Consider the following 6,568-nt stretch of genomic DNA (forward strand, 5'->3'; position numbering starts at 1 on the left):
CGAGGTGTGGGACGGCCGCGAAGCCACCGACGTCGACGACGTCATCGAAGACGATATGGTGGAGCGGTGTGGTATCAGCGAGTCTGGCGGGCGACTCCCGCGACGCGACCTGCTGGACGACAGGGACGACGACGACGACCTGTGACGCCGCCTGCGGCGGTGGTGAGACGACGACCGGGCAGCGGGGACGTACTCCTCGCCAGAGTCCGACGCGTAGTCCTCCTTGTGGGCAAAAGACCACGGGGAGGAGCCACGACGCCGCATTGAGATGGCTTGCTCGTGTTCTCGTTCAGGGAGCAGCGACCTCCTGCGCGTGACGGCCGGCAGCGAAGGACGCTTCTTCTTCGTCGTCCTCGCGTGAGTGAGGCCCGTTCTCGTGCCACGCTAATAATATGATTACATTTTTTTTTTCCACTGCAACAGATGACCAGAATCAATGAATGAATTGAACCTTTATTTCATGGAGAAGGACGCTAGCCTCAGCTGGGCTCGTGCGGCAGTGGGAAGTTAAGTCGACGAACTTTATTGTTGTTGTTATTCCTCAGACACTTGGCGCAACCCACTTCGGGGGATAGGCCATGAATCGGGCGGTGCCTTTCTTAAAGAATTAATTCACTTTCTGAGGGAAACGGTTTTAAAAATTAATAGTTTATGCGTTACACATTAACAGTATAACTTCTTAAAGCATAAAGAAAAAAAAAGCACAAAGAAACGAAAAGAACCGGCCAAAAATACATGTATGTACAGCTGTGATCAAGGAAGGAAACGTTCCAAAAAGAAACTGAACTAAGTTACACTTAACATTCAAATCTTTTAGTCTCTCGTAGGAAATTGCATACAGCGTCGAAAACACTCCTGTGGCTAAAACCAAGCACGGTAGCACCAAATGAAAGAACCACCGGAAGTGACAAATTTAAGCCCATCTTTCGAAGGGGATCTTCTAGTAGTCTTTTTCTTCGAATTTTAAACCTACGGCACGTCAAAAAAAAAGTGATCCACACATTCACTCTCATTGCAGTGAAGACATAAAGGTGACTGAACTAGACCAGACTTGTGAAGGTAAAAGTTCAGTGGGGGGGGGGGGGGGCTCGACATCGCAGCCTTTTAACTGAGATTTCTTCCTTTCTAGAGGAACAGCGTCTGCGCTTCCAAGGAAACTTCAGTTGTGGGAAATATGATGAAAACAAAGGAGATTTGTCTATGCTATTGGACACTGTAAACTTTTCAAATCTCGCTGCAGTGACATATGCCGACGTTGGCAATATAGACATGACAGATCCACCGTGGGATGATACTGCAAGTGAATCCGCATATTCATTGAGTATCAAACCTTTATGGCCAGGTACCCACAATAAACGAATAAGCCTTAAGTGTCTTGGAATTAGCGAATAGAATGTCTCTAATGTACTTGATAAATTTCGTGCGCTTAAGGAAGAACAGACAGAGAGGCAGTCGGTTAGAATAACCACTTCCGACAGACACTGAGGTAATTTACGTAATGCTAGCACTATAGCCAGCAATTCAGCCTGGAAAATAGGCGTACAGTCAGGTAACCGAATCGAGAACGTCCAATCTAGAGAGAATGATGCGATTCCCACACCTGCCCTCTCTTCGCAAACGGAACCATCAGTCGCTATCACAATGTTTGTTTGTAAATTGGCCAAATGACCTTACAAAATGCCATTTAAATATCGATGTGGTAACTGTTTAGCATTCCCTGGATATATGTCGTCAAATTAAATCCTAATTGTTTCTACAGTAGTGACATAAGTACTTCATAGAGGTGCACTTTTAATGGGTCCAAAAGCCATTGTGTGAAAATGACTTGGGGGCAACGTAATCTAGACCATTGGTGGTTAAAAAATGAGGCCGGCTGATTAATGAAAACATACTGTGACCTCCTCTGTGGAGACGCATAAATTTTTAAGAATGTCTGTACTGCTAGAATATAAAACCTTTTGATAAGAGAAGGCAGGCGTGATTCTTCGCATAGAATATTGTTTGCGACAAATTTAGGAAGCCCAGGGCATAATCGCAATGATTCGCGTGTTTTTTTTTTTGTCAGCTGGTGTACAGAATCCTGCCGTGCTAGATGTCGTAATTTCATATCGCCGAAAACAAATGGTATTAATAGCAGACCACGTTGAGATGGACAGATTAAAACTAAAAAAAAAATCAGATCGATCGCAGAATAAGGCTGATTACACATAAAAATGGGTGGTTTGGTGTTAATACACGCAAGGTATTCTTAGTAGCCCAATCCCGCGGACGCTTCCCATTCACATCAGTTCTGAAACCCCATGAAATATGATGAGAGTTGGAGTCCCCCAACAATACCATATCTTTTCGGCAATATGAAATTACGACATCTAGCATGGCAGGGTTCTGTACACCAGCTGTAAAATATGCATTAATTAACGAAAACGGAAGGTATCCCGGGAGAGTAATGTCTAAAGCTAAAATTTCACTTTCTGAAGTCATAGACTGATATGTAATTTTAGCTATATAAGCAGAAATAAATATTGCCAAACCGCCACTTCCCTACGGCTTTTTGAATTTCTTAACTCTTTAACTTTTTATTTACATCGAGTTTCGCTCTTCTGTCCTTATGACGTTTCATAGGGTTTACATTTCCCTATATAATTGTCAGTGTGGCCAATCCCCCTCGTGGGTATGAGAGAGTCTCCTTTAGGTGACAAACAAACAAACAAACAAACAAACAAACAAACAAACAAACAAACAAACAAACAAACAAACAAACAAACAAACAAACAAACAAACAAACAAACAAACATGGGGAAGAGACCATTTGCCAAACAAACAAACAAAGAAAGAAACAAACATAGGGAAGAGACCGTTTGCCAAACAAACAAACATGGGGAAGAGACCATCTGCCAAACAAACAACCAACCAAACAAACAAACATGGGGAAGGGACCATTTGACAAACAAACAAACAAACAAACAAACAAACAAACAAACAAACTGTAGCGAAGCTTATTGGAACCCTGAAGTGGGTCGTCCTCTCCGGCCCCTTCTAGTGGGTTGCCCTCTTCGGACAGAGCGCAGCTCGCGCAGAGTCGGCCCCGCCTTGACTGTCGCTGTCGCTCATCTTCGCCGAGTGTCCGCCAATAAACATCTTTATAATTTGGTGGAGAGTGCTGTGCCCTTCAAACAACTACGGTCAGCATTCAATGCCCTTGGAGCTGCGATCCCGTGCCGTGCCCTCTCCCATGACTCAAGATGCCGCCCAGCAAACGCCTCCCCCTGCACCGACATCTTGTCCCGGTGTCCCCCGTATCCGCGACCATCCTGTTTTCACCGGCGCGGATGGCACCGACGTCGAGGACTGGCTCGCGATTTACGAGCGTGTCAGCGTACCCAATAAATGGGACGAGGCCGGAAAACTAAGCAACTTGGTTTTCTACCACGCGGGTGTCGCAAGCCTATGGTACAACAACCACGCTTCCGATTTCACTACGTGGTCCGCTTTCAAGACCGCCATCGTCGACGTGTTTGGCCGCCCTGCCGTTCGTAAGCTGCAAGCTGAACAGCGTTTGCGTGAACGAGCCCAGCAGTCCGGCGAGTCTTTCACGAGTTACATTGAAGACGTCCTGGACTTGTGCAAGAAAGCCAATGCGACCATGCCTGAGTCTGACAAGATCCGGAACGTCATGAAAGGCATCGACGACGATGCCTTCACCATGTTGCTCGCGAAAAACCCTAGCACTGTGGCTGAGGTCATCACACTGTGCCAAAGCTATGAGGAGCTGCGCCGGCAGCGGCTGATGACGCGTCGACCTCCATCACGCGACGCCGACCTCGCAGGCATGTCGGCCATTTCGGACTGTTGTGTCGGCGAGCCGTGACCGACGGCGAGGGCCCGACGACTGGCACGAGACGCGCCGCGCGCCGGCACGGCCCGCGACACGAGTGGGAGAAGTGAGAGTCCGGAGCCCGCGGAAGCCCAACAACGACTGAGCCGGCCAGCGGCCGTTTATTCAAACATGACACAACGGACACGCGTGCACCCTGTGATATTGCTAGCTTCATCGACGGGCGGGATGATGTAGTGTAGTGGCGCCATCTGCGAATGGCGCGCGCACTGAGAGTGTGTTGTCGGCAGAGGCCGTCTTGTATCGGCACAGGTGATGGCATATGGCCAATCACGGGTGCACGCGTGTCCGTTGTGTCATGTTTTCGAATAAACGGCCGCTGGCCGGCTTAGTCGTTGTTGGGCTTCCGCGGGCTCCGGACTCTCGCTTCTCCCACTCGTGTCGCGGGCCGTGCCGGCGCGCGGCGCGTCTCGTGCCAGTCGTCGGGCCCTCGCCGTCGGTCACCGCTCGACGACACAACACCATGGCGACGAGGATGTTTTTCGCCTCGGTTTCGACCGCGGCAGAAAGAACCCGTGAGTGTTCCGTGACTCGCCGCCTTTTTCTGGCTTCTTTGACGCGTCTGGCGTCGCGAGGCCTAGAGCTCTTTATGTGCGGCTCCTGTCAAGCCTTCGCCTAGGTCTTCGCCCTTGCTCCGCCAGCTGCACCTCGCTGTACCTCTCCTGTCGGCATGGCTCTCTTCGGACACCTCCCTGTGTTCCTCGAGCTGTCAGGGCCACCCCCGGTTCCGTGGACTGACTGGAAGAAAATGTTTCATGCCTACCTTGAGGCGGCCGGCGGCATCGATTGGAACGACACGCGTCGCGCGTCCGTGCTCGTCAGCATGCTGGGACGGGAAGGACAGAGGAAGTATTTTGCGTCAGCAGAACTAGAAGAAGCCCGCACGACTCCAAGCAACGCGGCGTCCGCGCCGGCGTTTGCCCCCGATTCCTCGGCTCCGGCCGCTTCTATGTTTGACAGTCTCGTCAAGCAGCTTGACCGGCTTTTCGCCGCGTCCACGAATCCGCTCGTCGAACGTCACGAGTTCACAAGTCGGCGTCAACTCCCTGGTGAGTTTCCTGGAGTACGTGACCGTTCTGAAAGAGAAAGCCGTACGATGCAAGTTTGGGCTGATGTACGCGGAACGCGTCCGCGACCAGATTATCCACGGCACGTCCAACTTGCGGGTGCGGGAGAAGCTGCTGGCATACGGCGAAGAGTTGACCTTGGAAAAAGCGGAAGAAATAGGTCGGACGCTCGAAGCGTTGTCGTTGGCCAACCAGGCGTTTGCCCCCAGTCAACCGGAACGCGTTCAAGCCGTAGGGCAAGGCGCCCAATATGGCGGCTTGGGAAGAATAGAACATGGCCGGGGCAGACGGGGAGGCCGTGACGTCACGTCAACGCTTCCGGAGCCACAACGTCGCTAAGGTTCCGGTAAGCCAAGATGGCGACCGCTGCGGGAGTAGATAGCACCAGTCAAGTTTTCGAAATTGTCCAGCCGAAATCGACGTTGCAATACGTGCAACTCTTGGGGACATTTCGCGTCGATGTGCCGTAAGACTGCTCCTGTACAGCGCGTCTCTTCGAGGGGAGCTGTCGACGTCGTACCAGAACAGTAGGCTTCCACACAGTTGAACGTAGCTTCAACCTCGTCAGTGTTATCTTCGGATCGTCCTTCGTCATACGTGCTGAGTTAGCACCTTGTCCAGAAAGGACTTAGTCGTCCACGCTGTAGTCGATGGTGTTACCCTGCAACTACTGGTGGATACCGGAGCATCTGTGTCCTTGATGACTGCAGAAGACTTCTACCGTCACTTCAGCAAACAGCACAGCCTGTCCAAAGCTGTCGTCGACTTGCGGAACTTCTCCAAACAGCGCATCGGGGATCATTGGCTCTTTCCAAGCTCCAGTGGAAGTGTTGCAGCGGTCTTGCTCTGTTGTCTTTTCGTTTCACATGTTGTGTTTTGTGTTAGTGCCACTTATAGGTGTGCGCAACTAACCTCATCCCCGCCGCTCGTGTGGTGCGTGCATTATTAGGTGGATCCTGGGACTTGCTTCAGTGTTACCCGTGTGGATCCAGGGACTTGCTTCAGTGTTACCCTTCGTGTGGATCCTGGGACTTGCTTCAGTGTTACCCTTGTGGATCCTGGGACTTGCTTCAGTGTTACCCTTAGTGTGGATCCTGGGACTAGCTTCAGTGTTACCCATAGTATGGATCCTGGGAGTGGCTTTAGTGTTACCCTGTGATATTGCTAGCTTCATCGACGGGCGGGATGATGTAGTGTAGTGGCGCCATCTGCGAATGGCGCGCGCACTGAGAGTGTGTTGTCGGCAGAGGCCGTCTTGTATCGGCACAGGTGATGGCATATGGCCAATCACGGGTGCACGCGTGTCCGTTGTGTCATGTTTGAATAAACGGCCGCTGGCCGGCTCAGTCGTTGTTGGGCTTCCGCGGGCTCCGGACTCTCATTTCTCCCACTCGTGTCGCGGGCCGTGCCGGCGCGCGGCGCGTCTCGTGCCAGTCGTCGGGCCCTCGCCGTCGGTCACCGCTCGCCGACACAACACGGACCACTCCGTCTTGCTCGCCGAAATCAAGTCCTTCGTGCGCGAGGAGATTGCCCGCCAGTTCTCTCTACTGGCCTTCGCTCACCCACAGCCTGTTGAACAGCCGTCGAGCACACTGCTGCCTCCCCT

Source organism: Rhipicephalus sanguineus, chromosome 11 (assembly GCF_013339695.2).
Source record: "Rhipicephalus sanguineus isolate Rsan-2018 chromosome 11, BIME_Rsan_1.4, whole genome shotgun sequence".
In the NCBI taxonomy this organism is placed as follows: Eukaryota; Metazoa; Arthropoda; class Arachnida; order Ixodida; family Ixodidae; genus Rhipicephalus; species Rhipicephalus sanguineus.